A 15521-nucleotide genomic window follows, 5' to 3' on the forward strand; every position below is an offset into this window, starting at 1 on the left:
GCACGTGTCCCTGGGACAGTAATGTCATCTGCTGCCCCGACCAGCCGTGTGTTGGCAAGTGCATGGCAGATGCAGCCGACACCACCCCAGTTGTGAGTCTACCATCCAGGACAGTCCCGGTCAATGACCCTGGCACAGCGGATGTTGCTGCGCAGGGTCCATTCCAGGGTACCCATTAGCCACTGATGCAAGTCAGGGCTTCCGTCTTTGTTCCACCTGCCACTCCCTCGGTTCAATCCACCAGCGCCACAGCCCATACTGATCAGGGCGGCATTTGCCAGCCAGGGTCCGGACCACTGTCCAAGAGGAGGAAGGTTGCACCTGCAGTAGAGGCTGGGAACACAGACACAGCTCCGGCCTCCGGCACGTCGAGGAAGAGGCCTTTCTGCATGCAGGAACTGGACTTCCTTGTGGACTATGTGCGGGACCACAACTATGATAAGCTAGTGGGGCTAAATTGTCAAACTTCGGCTGCCAATTGTATGTGCCACTGGAAGCAAGTTGCGGATTGTGTGAGTGCATTTGGCCATGAGGTGCGCACAGCTCAAGAGTGCAAAAAGCGTTGGGATGACTTCAAGCGCAGTACTAAGGCGAAATGTGCCTCTAATTACAACATGACTCTGGTGACTGGAAGTGGGCCACCACCTCTCTTGGCACGAGTCAGTCGCTGTGGAGTTCATACCGGCAGGAATGGTCAAAGGAGTGGAAGAGATGCTGGACTTTGATGCCCCGTCCAGTGAGTGTTGTTGCGTATTTGTCGAGGCCATGTGTGGTTTGCTTGTGTGATGTGTTGTGCTTGACTGCCACTACATGTCATGTGTACATTTTTCTCATGTGCAAGTCATGCAATGCTTCACTGATGCGTGCCTGCTGTGCAGGATGCTGGACATGTAGAGCAACGGGGACTGTCCTCATCGCCACACTTGCACCCTACTCACATGCTACTCACCCGGCTGCCCCTCCGGTCCATGTTCCAGCTCACTGGCCCTTCTGCATGTAGCCTGGGGTGTCTTTCTTCTCAGCACTGGGACTATGTCATTGCATGACTCACATGCATGTGTCTTCTGCCTCCATGAGGGTACTCCACGTACACATGTTCCCTTGCCGCTCAACCCCCCCTGCACCCCAATTTCACCATGGCACTGGTGTGCATCATGTTGGCGTACTGCAATGGCCTGTTCAGGGCTCCTGTGTACATGCAAACTTCCACCAGCCAACCTGCCAGACACATACAGTGGGGTACATCCTCTGTCCTTGATGCAGGCTGTCTCACTTGGACTGTGCAGATGGCAGATGCTCTGCATCGACATGAGTGCCCATTCATGCTCCATGTGCATTCCATGCATGCCCCTATGTGTCCTTGACAGGATGATCATTGTAGTACGTGTCCAGGATGACCTACATTTCATGGCATTTGATCATCCATTCCATGCCCACTCTGGCTCAGTCCTGCATCACACACAGGTTTAGGGTGTCACTGTCTGTGTGAGGCACAGGCCTCCCCTTGTTTCAGGCCCACTGACTCTGTTCAACTGGTGTAGTGGCTTCTGCACACATGGGAGTACTACTGAGGGTTCATCATGTGTCCTGCTTACTGTCCCATCATCATCTGCTGTGTTGTCAGTTGACTCAGATGATGCAATTGATGCTAGTCAACACTGTCTGCCAATACACAGGTCTCAGGTCACCCTTTCGCTGACATGCAATGCCTCCCTGCATTTTCACTTAGGGGGCCTGGTGGGGTTGCTTGTAGCCATTCAACTCATTGCATGCACATTACATGTGATGCCTGAACTTGCCCTTGCACTGCCTTCACGTTTATTGATAGACATCATAATGTACGTGTTCATGTAGATAGTGGGTAATGTACACATGTTCTGCACCGCATCAACCCACTTCTGAGCCGTGTTACACCATTCTACATGCCTACTCACTGGTGCAATGTCAAAGACACCTAGCATGTATGGCCAGTTTTTCATCCCTTCTCTGTCATGAATGCGACGGCCACAGGTGCATCCTGTGACACATGTACTCAGTATTGGAACTCCCTAGTGGTTGTTTAGATGAGTTGATTGGTCATTCTGCGGCCTATACCAACTGGCATAGGGCACTGATTAGATGTAGCCTGCCAATCGGGTTGTAATGACTGTGGAGCTTCCTTCACGTGTATGTGTGCACTTCCACATACATCAAAGCAAGCAGCGTTATAGCTGATTTCTTTGGTGTATTGGATGCTAGTCGTGTTCACAATACAGGTGTATGGGGAAATGGGTGTTTTTGAATGCTTTCACATGTACATATGCAAGCAGCTTCAACGTTGTGTGGTGCAACATTGCGAGTACTCACTTATGTGTTTGTGAAAGTGTCCATTTACCCATGTGTCTTCCACAGCTTTTTTGTTGACTGACTGAAATGTAGTTGATTGACGTTTATGCTGGTGAGATTTCTGCATTGCGCACGTTATGTGGAACTGGCATGATCCCAAAGGTTCACTGTTGTGCAGTATGTGTATGCCCAGGCCCACCTAGCTACTATGGTGGGTCCTGGGCGTGGAGATTTCCACAAGGAATGATGTAATAGGGCACATTCATAGCACAATGTGCTCAATCAGGCCCTGAGGGGTGTTGTGGAGGCCTCATGTCCTGCAGCTCGGATGGTACTGGGCGTTATGGTCCCTCATGCCTGGTTGCAGGTCCTTGCTTTGCTTGGGACATTCACTATTTCTAAATGGCCCATGCCACCTGGTACGGGCTGTGCTGCAGATGGATGTAGCAATATTGATGATGATGCTTTAGTTATGCATGTCTACATGCATGTTACCTGTGTCATTGTGTGTTTGGATTCACTTGCAGCAGTGGTCAATTTGCAGTTCAAAAATGCTTATGGTGTGTTGCATCTCTTAGTTGTCATCTTTCTTTTCTGCCTGTGACATGTGCCTGCCAGAGGTTGTGTCTGATTGAGTTCATATACTACATTTTGTACTTGTGTAGGCTTTGCTATTTAGACACATCCATGTCTGCTTTTGGGATGTGTTTGCATATCAAGGTCACTAGATGCATGCCAGGTTATCATGTGTGTGTGACATGTCTGCTTCATGTGTTGGCTGTATATGTGATGCCTATGTGTGTGTGTTTTATGTGCTTCTGACGTGTACTCATCTTAATTTTTCTCCACTTTTCAGATGATGACGCAATGGAGCCAGAGGATGGTGTTGTCATGCCAGGTACAGAGTTGCTATCACACCAGCAACCCAGCACAAGTGGGGGTCATGGGGTGGTAGACCACGAGAACCCACTTGTGTTACAGACCATCTTGTCTACGGCTGGCAATGAGTGTAGCCCGGATGATCACTCTGACGACAATGTCGAGTTGGATGTGCATCGGGTCCATTCGTCAGGGGTGAGTGATTCTGATGTGGGACCTCTGCCTGTGGTGGATCGGTATGCAGGGTCACCCTCCACTCCAGTTGCTGATGTGCCTGGGCATCAGGTCAATGGAGGAATGTAGTCCTGCAGCCGTGGGCGGTGCCAACCCAACAAGGACGTCAGCTCCTTGGGCCCCGCAGGTGTCAAGCCCAGCAACGCGGTGGCCGCGCGCCACTGGGATATACTGAGTGGGAGTAACCCATGGTTCAGAACACCAGGGGCAGCAATTGATAACCTCGTTGAGAGCATGGAACGTGTGGCCCAATCCGTGCTACCCCCTGCTAGGCAGGTGGAACTCCAGCAGCGGGTGGTACAGTCCACAGCCCGCTCACTCAGGCTGGGCATGGCGGCCTCAGACTGGGTACGCCAGGCTGAAATGGTGTCTTTACGTCAAGCAATTGCTGCTCATGCAGAGGCACACATGGAGGCCATGAGGGTTGACTATGAATCCCTTAAATCTACTCTGGCTGTGCTCTTGATGTCCCAGAGTTCGCGGTCAGTGGAGAGGTTGGAGCAGCTAGAGAATACCATATTGGCTGAGCTACATGCTTGCCAGGAGGTGTACCAGTTGTCCAGCCAGGCCATGCAGGAAGAACTTCGTGTTACACGTGTTACCTTGCTAGAGGAAGCACGCGTATCACTCGAGGTTCTACATGCTGACCTATGTGTCATTGCCACACAGAACCAGGCTCACCCGTCCCGCAGAATTGATGCTGACGAGGGGCAAGCTGTGCCTAGGCGTGGTCAGGGTACTGTGCCACGTCAACCTTTTCAGCCAGAGGGTGATGAGGACCACGAGTTATCTCCCACACAGGTCGGGCTGTGCAGGCGTTGAGCCCATGGAGTTTTTTCTGTCTCAACATCATTGCATGTGGGTGTTGAGGGGCACCCTGTACCTCCCTTCTCCTGGGTGCCTTCCCCCTTGGGTCGTATGTGGGCATTTTTGATTTGTATTGTTGGTTTAGTTAGTTAATATGGTTTTTGATTGTTAGTTTAATTAGGTAATATAGGTTTTTTATAGTTAGTTTAATTAGTTAATATAGTTTAAAATTGCTTGTCTATTGTGCATTCATGTGACAGTGTGGTGCTTTTGAAAGCATCCACTGTCCGTTCCAGCTGGGCCCTTCAAGCTTGTCTCGTGTATGTGTTTGCAGCTTGGGGTCCTGACTCACATAGGCCCCTCCTGCTTCCCTTATCCATGGGCTTGCAAGGATGGTTCGGTGTAACAACCATTTACACAAGGGCTTTGGACTTTCGTCATATCTGTGGCTTGTCTGCTGCTATACTACTTGTGTTAACATTGTTTGCAAAGTATGATTTCTATATTTTACTTCAGTGCTTTTAGGAGAGTGATGGTGCAGTATGACATGATATGTTATGCTTATGTTTGCCAGAAAATATATTTGCAAATAAAGGTTGTTTCTCAGTGACATTAGAAGATGGGATATGAATGAGGGTGCATAAGAAATCCTAGAATGAACCAAGCCGTATAACCCTACTCTTGTCAACTATTGTCGGTGTGTGTGTGCTTTATAAATGGATATTAAGCTGTTTTTTTGTGAAGTTATAGTGGCAAAGTGGGTAGGGTTTCATAGTATTTGGGTCATTTCTTATACTGCAGGATTTAAACTGTCATGTTGGTAGTAATTTAGAATAATGAACAATCATATTTGACATTTTTCCAATTTGATTGCAACCAGTGTGCTTTGGAAGTACAGGAATCTATTTGGGTTCCATGCTATGTAATGCAATATGTTGTTATGCAATGCACTGACATAGAGAGATATACAATAAATGGGGGTTGCTAGTGGGATGGGGAAACAGTAGTATTGATGTGGTTTGCTAACATGGTTTGCTGGGTCTGCTTAGGTGATATGGCCATTGAAAAGTAGTGCAGTGGGAATGGGCAGTGAAGGGAGGACATACACGTTGATATGTTTTGTTCAGTAGTAGTAGTAGTGATTAGTGTAGGTGAAATATAGGATAGTTGGTCTGGCCATTGACCGATTGATAGTTGAATAGATAGAAACAGGTGAAGCATTTGACATAATGTCATTGGATAAGAATGACTCCGAAAGACTGATTACATGGGTGTTAAGAGGAGGAAGGTTGTGACAGAGCATAGTTATGTGAGTAGCAGTCGAGTGAATGTTGTCTACCTAATGTTGACCTTTAATCAGAGGGTTGTTAGGTGTGAAAACTGGTGCTGGGTGAAGTAACTCAGTGCTAGTGCATTATTTTGCAGGTTTTTTTTTTTTTATCCTTGATATCTTTGAATGGTTTATGTATATAGTATTGAAGTGTTATGTTATGTAGGAAATGGGTAGTGTGGTGTATAAGATTAGCTCACTTTTCATTTAGGTTTATCATTGAAAAATGTATGGTTTCAAGCACAGATATATTAGAAGTTGGCAAAGTTAATGGCCAGTTGCACCTCTGTTTCCTTTCAGAGCATGTGGCAGTCATGCCCACCACCTTAGTGGTGGGGGTTATTTTGGTAGTTTTCTGTTTTATATTTGACATTGCAGGTAGACCAAATGGTTGATTTTCCAGCATCCTCAACATCCGTGAAGATCTGCTCTCCAATCTTGACTCTAACATTCCCTCTGTCCTCATCCTCCTCGATCTCTCTTCTGCCTTCAACATGGTCTACCATACCATTCTGCTCAACCGTCTCTGTGAAAACCTGGGTATCACGGATCAGGCTCTGGCCTGGCTGACCTCTTTCCTCTCAGATTGACCCTCCCAGGTCCAACTTGGGTCCTTCTTTCATCTATCTTTCTCTCTACCTGTGGTGTTCCCCAGGCGTTTAACCTCTATCCCTAGCTTCTCAACCAATACCTGGTAACTCTCGCCCACTGCATTGCCACTTTCTGCTCAAATTTCCAGTGCTACACTGACAATACTCAACTCATGTCCAGGCTGCCCTCTGCCACCTCCTCTCCCTCTCTCATCTCTGATTGCCTAACTGCCATTCAAGATTGAATTGCCGCCAATGATCTTTGTCTGAATAACAGCAAGGCGGAGATCCTTCTTATCGGCACACCTTCACTATCCTTTCCCCTCCCTCTCCAGCCGGCCTCCCTTGGCCCTCCTCCTACCCCACCGACGAGGCTAAGAACCTCGGGGTCATCTTTGATTCCACCCTTTCCTTCTCCGTCCACACCTCTGAGGTCTCTAAAAAGTCAAATTGCATACTACACCTCCTCAGTGGTACTCTAATTTAGCTCTCCTTCCCACAGAAGCTCATGGTATCCCAAGCTCTGGTTCTTTCTAGGTTAGGCTATTGTAACAGCCTCTTTCTAAATCTACGTGCCACTACTCTCCGCCCTCTGCAACTAATCTAGAACAGGACTGCAAGACTTGGCCTTGGCCTCAAGCCCTGGGATCGTATCTCTCCAGCTCTGAAATCTCTCCATTGGCTCCCAGTGGGTTCAAGGATTAAATTGAAAAACCCTCTGCATTGTCCACAAGGCTTTCTGGGGCCTGGGCCCAAAATACATTCAGCTATCCCTCCACAAATACCTCCCCTCTTGAGCTCTTCTCTCCTCTACCTCCAACTCACTCAGGGTCAGTTGTTTTTCAAAGAGACGAGCTGGGGGTATATTTCTGTCTTTGGCTGGGGCCTCCCTCTGGAACAGCCTCCCTGCCACCCTAAACATTGAGGAGCACCATCTCAGGTTCCAGAAGCACCTCAAGACCTTCCTCTTTTCTTCTGCCTTCGCTCCCCCTCTCCCCTGCTGATCTGTTCTCTCTTGACACTGTGCACCTGGCCACCCTCTGTCCTCCGGGCCCAAGTACCTGCTCACCCCACCACTCTCCCGCACTGCCTACGGGCCACCCCTTGCACTGGGGTCTGTATCTGTACATATACGGCCCCCCTTTTCTTCCTGCACTTATTAGACCTGCCCTGTCTGCTGCCTTAAACCTAGCACTTGCAAATTGCTGGCTGCACTACTACTGTTTGTTGCCTTTATTATTTAGTTATTGTTATTTATCTGTTTCACCTCTGCTTCACACTTTCCACTTCTCCCCCTTGCATGCACTTTTCCCCTCCCCCTCTCCCATGCACTTGCGTGTTCTCAATATCACTGGGTCTAGTAAGATCGCTGTTTTGTTCTCCCCTGTTCCCCTCCTTTGCCTTGTCCTGCTTTGAAACACTTGTGTACGAGTGCGATAGAAATAAAATATCAATCAATCTGTTGTGTCAGGTTATCTACATCCTGTTTTTTATAATCCTGTTTTCTCTGTTATGGCATGTATTGGGTTTTGACAAATCACACACTTTTTTTCTGGATGTGGTGTGGATTTCAAATTATTATGTTACGTAAGAAATGGGTAATGTGTTGTATACAATATAAAATTAATTGTGTTTTACAGTGGGTTGGGGAAACAGTATTATTGATGAAGTTTGTTAAGAAAGTTTTCTGGGGCTGGTTAGGGCATATGGCCATTCAAACTTTCGTAGAGTGGGGATGGACAGTGAAGGGAGGGCACAAATTCTGATATTGTTTTGTTGATTTAGTAGTAGTTATTCGTGTGTAGGGGAAAGGCAGGTTAGTGCTATTGTGCTATTATGCTAAAATTAGTAGAATCAGGAGACATAGCTAATTGTGCATGTTTTTTGTTGAGGATGGCTAAGGAGGAGTAATTAAATGGGTGCTGGGAGAAGCAAGGATGTGGTAGAGCTTAGTTATGTGAACACTAAAATACCTAACGCTGTGTACTTGGAGTTGTCGTTTAGCTGTTCAGTAGAGGTTTGTGAGGCATTTTATGGCACTACTAGGGCACTTAGCCATTGAAACTGTAGTGATAGTGGGGATGGGTAACGGAGGGAGAGTGGACATGCTGAAATGTTTTATAGAGTAGTAGTAGTACTTTTATTTTAAAAGTTAATTATGGTGGCCAATATGGAACTGTTTGTTTATCTATGCTGTCATCTGAAAAGGGAACAAGTTTATTTTTGTTTTAAATCATGGTGGTATATTTGTTTTTCTGGTTGCAGGTGTGTTCACTTTAGTATATATCTTGTCAGGAATAAAAAAATAAAAAAATTATCTGCACGCAGGAAAAATCCCAGGATTCTAATAACTATTGAACTTGCGCTGATGAGCAGACATAGGTTTTTCTGTTCTACAGCTTTGAGTGAGTGGCTAATTTCACTTGGCCTTACAAATACTGGTTTGGCGGGCCCGTAAGGTCCATCTCCATCTGTTATCCTGGGCTTGAAACATTTAGGTTATAGTGAAAATATAAATAAACACAATGTGTGAACTTAATCATTTCATTTTTTTTAATACAGCCTTTTTTGTAAGATCATCAAGAAAACAACAAGCTATAAGAAACAATTGTCTGCAGGGAAGTAGTGTAAAACAGTATCACTGTTTTTAAAAGTAGTGTTTTTCAATCTGTATATACAAATCTTGTAGATAATGCAACAATTTCCAGTGTTGAGGATAATTTTAGAAATGTTGAAGTTGAAATAAGAGATATGCTACTACAAAGTTTTACTGGAACCGATCATGTTTTTATTGAAAGTTAAACAATCAAAAAATGTTCAAATGTGTTACAAAAATGTAGTGAATGTGCTATCAATTTGAAACAGCGAAATAAGGATATACATCGGAGAATGTATCACTCCCAAGTTTTTACCAATCTCTGGAGAAGTGTGAAACCAAAATTTAGATATGTGTTTAAACGTTTTTTGCAAAAGAAAAAAATATAAGTATTCATTAAGAAAGCTTTTGATATGAAAAGAACATTGTTTATGTTTGTTATAAATAAACTTAGAAATTTCTTAAGGTGACCATTCTATACAAATATACAAACAGTTCATGTGCTTACACGTGACAACTTTTGGGACATCTTTGGTGGAGAGTGGAAACACACTTGTTTTACTGAAAGATTTGTTAATGATGAGAGTTACATTCAAGTAAATAATGTTCCACTAGCCATTGATGAGATCCGAAATGGTGTCATTTCTAAAAAAGAAAATGGAAATGTAGGTCAGTCAAAAATTAAATGAAAGAAGGATTAGGAGGTATGGACTTGCAATTTTGTGTGCAAAATTGATACGTTTTCTTGTAAAGTTATAAAGAGATGTTTGCACGTATTGCACGGACATGATAATGTTCAAAGACAAATTGTCATGAACCACCGCCTGCGCCCATTCTGGACTTTTGGTCCCTGACCCATAGAGGACTGAATTCCGTGATCCTTCCAACACGGCCGTCTGGTGCGAAACACAGTTTGCCAGTCATTACACATTACGTTCATCATTCTACAAAGCAGACACACCCCTGCGGCTCTGCGCGTCTCAACGCTATAGCTCGGAGCAGTCTGACGTGTGTTGCCGAAGTTTGCTCGGAACTTCCTTCCTAGTCCTGTTTCCCTGATTCCTTGAATCTACTTCATCTTTTTCCTTTCCTCAAACTTACCTTACTATTCTTCCGGGATCCTCGCTTGCGCTCGAGTCACGGCGTTCCGTGCCTCCGAGCTCGGACTTATTCTCCTCTCTGGTTTCTGGTACTGGACATCCGACCGCCTCCTGGAGTAGGACCGCTATCCACCCTGGAAGCAGACGACCAGCACACGAGTCTCTACAAATCCCAGACCGTGCGAAAGAAATCATCAAAGAAGGCCGCAAGCAAGGAAAGACAGGTGAGAAGGGGAGAGACTTGGGACACAAATCAAGAGGCTACAAAGATGAGATGACTGTGAATTTCTTGAAAAAACAGGACTTGTGGGTCACTCACTAGCTTGGCTAGATAAACATAGATGTAAGAGTCATTTTCATCATATAAGGATTCTGGCTGCACATCATACTAAAATGAGATCCTTCTAGATAAACTGTATTGGTGCAAAACATCAAGTATGTCTCTGGCAGTTTTAAATCAAATACTTTTCACTGGAACTGTAGAAAGTTTAGTTTCTACAATGCAACTGATAAATATGATGTATTTATAATAGTATTGGTACATAGATGAAACACTAAAAGGTAGTGGAAATGATGATCCTAGGCTTTCAAAGGATCAGATTTTAAAACAGTATAAACAAAGTATTGATGTGTTTGAGTTGTCTTCTACTAAAAGACCGGACAGAGTTTCTGTATCTTGTGTACGCACTTTTTCTAAGTCTCAAGTGCAACTAGTATATGTTGCGAAAAAATTAAACACACTGTAGAAGATGTTTGGAAAGAACTTTGTCTGTGTTGGTTTATAGAAGAACGATTTTACACCAGTGAGGCACTTTATGCTTGTAGACGCTGTGTTGAATTTTTTAATCAAAGACGTATTTCACCAAGAAGTGTTTTAAACAATATGGTAGTGCCTGATATCCCTCTTGTGCTAACAAAAATTGAACATGTTTGAAGTGATTGCATTGCAAACTGTTCATCCTTTTCAAGTTATTGTTAGACTGCAAACAACATGTCAATCTGCCTAAGAAGTCATTAGTGCAAGGTGTGAGATGCAACGTTGTGTATTTACCCCCAAATTTGGAAGAAAATGGTAATACTCTAGATTACATTGCAGATTCTTTGTTTGTTTTATTAAATGGTGCTGCCACTAAAGATAAGAGGATTTGGAAACAGCTTATCGATATTGGAAAAGTGAAAAACAAATTGATGTTTCGATTGAAGCACAATGATTTATACAAAGGCAGTCTAACTGTAGCAGACTTGTCTATGCTTGATGTTGATTCAACATAAAGAGCAGTGAAGGTCAGTTTCAGCATCTATCTGTTGCAGAAGGGAATAGTTTGTAAGACCATTAATTACAGTGTTCATCCTCTATAATCACGTGAAGTCATGGGTGACAGTTTATAATTGTAACAAATGAAAGCAACTAAAGGTGCCCCAATTAGTGTCTGAGAAAATACATTAGAAGCCTTTTGCTTCCCTATGCTTTTTTTCCAACTGGTACCGGAGGGAGATTGAAAGATCTGAAGGTGTGAATTTCTGCTTCAGAATATCATTGTACAAGAATGCATTCAGAAGATTGACGGTTCCGCACCAATGTTGAATATATTTTTCACTTATTGTATGAAAGTGAATTTTCAACATTATGTTATGCTGTTGCTCATGCACTTCAGACCGGAATTAGATTTAAAAATCTTTCTGCATGTGAAATGCTGCAACAGCTGAAAGCAAACAAATTAAATTTTAGAGGGCAAACTTGCTACAATGAGAGGAACTAAAGAATATTGGTATAGGAGACACTCCGAAAATAGATGCATGATCAGAAACTTGGGATCTTAAACCTGGTTTGTGATTTTAAGATGCGCTGAGTATGGTTGGGATGATCTTGCAGAGTGGATTTGGGAAAGTAATGCAGAGAAAGACAACATAGAACACATGACACAGGGAGAATTGTGTTCTATGACCCTGTAAGTGTATCACGTTTTTTTTTTCATCACAGATTTTTAGCCATGTTACAATTAATATGTAATAAAGAAAATGGTCACTAGGCCCTGTAGAACATTTCTTTTGGAGGAATGTTTATTGTGCCACTATTGCCAGGGCAATTATTGGGGCTCCCCTGGACTACTGTGCCAGCCTATTACAAGGTATCTGCAAGGGTGGAATGGCCTGTTGTGTTCCAACAACTCTCGGCTATTGCACATTCCTAAAACAAAACTGTCTAAATTGGCACAAGGTTCTTTCTCTTATTCTGTGTCTAGATGTTGGAATGCCCTGCCCCCTGACTTAAGAGATTGTTCCAGCTTCCCGAAATTCAAAAATGACCTCCAAACCTTTCTCTTTCACTGAATTTGCATTCCTTGGGCTGTCTGATCACTGCCAAGCGGTCCTCAGTTTATTTGTATAATTCTATGTTTGTACATTTTGTCTCAGCGCTATTATGCCTACGGGCCTCGCCTACACGCTATATAAATAAAATAAATAAATAAATGCATTATAGCGGATTTTTCTCAATAATTCTAACTCTGACACAGATATGATAATGTGCATGGATTTCTCATGCTGCAGATCCACTGTAACATTGTTTATGGCTCTCTCATTAACATGACTGCGCAACACAACATATATGGATTTCCCAGCGCTCAGCGTCATTTCTTTGGTGTTCCTGGCTCTCACAGAGAAATGAGCCATTCCGTCAATTTGAATGACATTTCCAGAGTATAAAACCACTCAAGCAGTGTTTTTGATGCTCCTACAGAGACTCGTAACTCCCTCAGGTTTTTCAGATCCAGAGCCTTAACCTTTTGAGTTGCGCAGAAAGCAGTGCCAACAGCACAATTATTCTGGCTCTTAGAAAGAGATGGACCATGCACACAATGTGTCATGGTTCTCCATCATGACAGCATTGTTCCTACTCCTTTCACTTCCATTCTGCCTAAAAGAGGGAAATATAGTGATGGAGCATGTGCCTCAATGTAGCATCTTCAATGACCATGTGTTCTAGCTTCCCCAAATGACCAGCAAAGGACAATACTGGCAACCCATGCCTGCATGCTGCATCCTCTAGTCCTGCCTATGTTTTCAAATTGTAACAACACCACTACTTTCTCCCGAGGGTGATCAGGACGATCCTGCTTATGCTAGAGGGTTTAATCATTGAGAGTGGCTTGGTATCTGTGGGTTTAGCATACATGGGGTTGCTTGCGGTCTGCCTGTGCCGGCACTAATGCTGACAAAATGGTGAAAGTCCACTATCCAAGGACATGCTATCGTATGTCTCATGGCCAGTACTGGAGGGTGTTGTGGCAGTGGGTCATTGGTAGGTAACACTTTATGTTCATCAACATTTGTTTCCCATGGGCAGCCCTCCAATCACGAATATTACAATAATGCCACATCCGGTGTGTAGCAGAGGTGGCGTTGACATTTTGTCAGGGTCACTTGTCGCTGCCTTTCCCTCTCTGAATGTACAGGCAGAACTTCCCCCGTCTCACTGTGAACCTTCTGCTGCTGCTTAGTCATGCCTCTGGATGTTTTTGTTGTCGAACCAACACCTCTTCTTCTTGGAAGGCCTTACCTAGACACTCCTCAAGAGCCTCTAAATCCTGATCTCGATATCCTCTTATATGTTTCCAACTTGTACTTCTTCAACAAAGTAGTCAACTTCCTCAACAGGATTTCTGCCATGCCCTCCTCTGAAATCTGCTAGTGCTGCCTAGATCATGCCACCATTTCCCTACCAGACCGAACACCTCGCCGAAATCTGCTAGTGCTGCCTAGATCATGCCACCATTTCCATACTGGACCGAATACCACGCCGAAATCTGCTAGTGCCGCCTAGATCATGCCACAATTTCCCAGCCGGACCGAACAACACACACAAGCTTGTCACTAGCAAACATGCATCTGTTCCCTTTGATTGACATGGCACTTTTTTAATGCCATCTGTGTTGTCAAGTTTTAAAAGGATCATAGCAGACCTACTTAGGAAGGGTTCGTTTGCAATGCCCTGTAGCCAGGAACCACTGTGCATTGTCCATGCCGATTTAATCACACCCATAACATAGGCAGCAAAGACTGAAAGGCTTCTAATCTGTTTTTCAAACAGAGGGTGAGGAGACGGGGTAGGGGTGGAGGGGGGAGCGGTTAACATGTATTAATTAGCTTTTCTCATTGTTCTATTTGAAAAATTAAAGACAGAGATTTGTTGGTTATTGCCAGGAATTGAATGAAATTAAACTCCATAAAAATCACCTTGTTTGAAATGTTGACCTTGCACAAATGAGTCATTTTGAAAAGCAGTAACTGATGAAAAATATGTTTTGCATGGTGGAATAATGCCATAGAACAGCACTGGTCATTTGTTGATCAACACACTTTAATTTGGAAGTTTTGAACGATGATGTATGTAAAGAACCATGCTGGGAAAAATTGTTTGGGGTTAAAGTGAACCGCACACATTTTGAGTGGTTCAAGTTTCAGCAAACATTTCATATTTCTGCAAAGGTTTGAGGTAACCTAGGCCTAAACATAAATAAAACATCAAGGACTTGAAAGGGGAAGTCTGCTGCCATTCCCTGCAGGGTACTAAACAAGTATTGTTTGCCCTACCGAGGACTGCCTGCACCTGCAGGGCAGTGGGGTATGTTAAGCATCGTGCATTACTTGAAACATGTATACACCATTCTTGTGGATGCGTGAACACGGCCAAAGCGAGCAATGTTGGGTTGCTTTGTACTGATATGTGATGGGGATGGGTCACATACCCAAAAGTCACCCGTGAATATTTGTGGTTCACCAAACGTTTGGATCAGGGCCACAAAAAGTTATGGTCCTTGGCTAGGTTTATGAAACTTTGCAAAGGCAACTCTTGTTTTATACCCTAAACTAAGTGCCGGGATTATTTATTCTGAATGTAGGCATTCGTATGTATGTATGTAGATGTTTCGATGATATGTGTAGCCCCGCCCTAGCTCTGAATCAGGGAAACACTGTATAAGTAAAGGAACAGTACCAAGCTGAGGAGGGAGAGGATAGGGGGCGAGTAGGGAGGGGGGGTCAGGTCATGGGAATCTGTTTGCAGTGTACCTTGTACCTCGAAGAGCTGGGGCCTTAGTTCCGTCTTTTTTTAATTTTAATGTGTTTTATTGTTTGATAGAATAATGATGGTAGAAGTATGCACAAAGTGCAGATGTCAACTTGAACGTAAAACTCATGGTTAACATAAGTCTGCAATTACAACTGGTAAAAAGCTTAGTTATACAATAAATATTCATTAAACAATTACGTTATTATGCATGAATGATGGGTCAAAGTTTATAGGAATAAATTGTTATAGAAGAAAATGGTTAAAAGAAGTCTGCAAAGATAGTAGTTTAAAATGGGGGAGACAAACAAGGAGACAGACAAAATACATAATGGAAACAGATGGGAGGGTGGGGAAGGGAGGAGGTGGGTATAATATGATATAAATCAATCAGAGTTACATAACAACTGTAATAGTGATACATGACAAGCTTATGAGTAAAACTATTATAAGATAGCTATAGGGTTAAATGTACATTTGAAGGTTCAGGTGCCATGCACAGTTACATTGAAACAGTTTATATGATGAATAAAAAACAACCATTTAGCATTGTATTTAGGAATAGAATTCAGATTATTAGCCATGCATAGCT

The sequence above is a fragment of the Ambystoma mexicanum genome, chromosome 5p (assembly GCF_040938575.1).
Source record: "Ambystoma mexicanum isolate Mex_15411 chromosome 5p, UKY_AmexF1_1, whole genome shotgun sequence".
In the NCBI taxonomy this organism is placed as follows: domain Eukaryota; kingdom Metazoa; phylum Chordata; class Amphibia; order Caudata; family Ambystomatidae; genus Ambystoma; species Ambystoma mexicanum.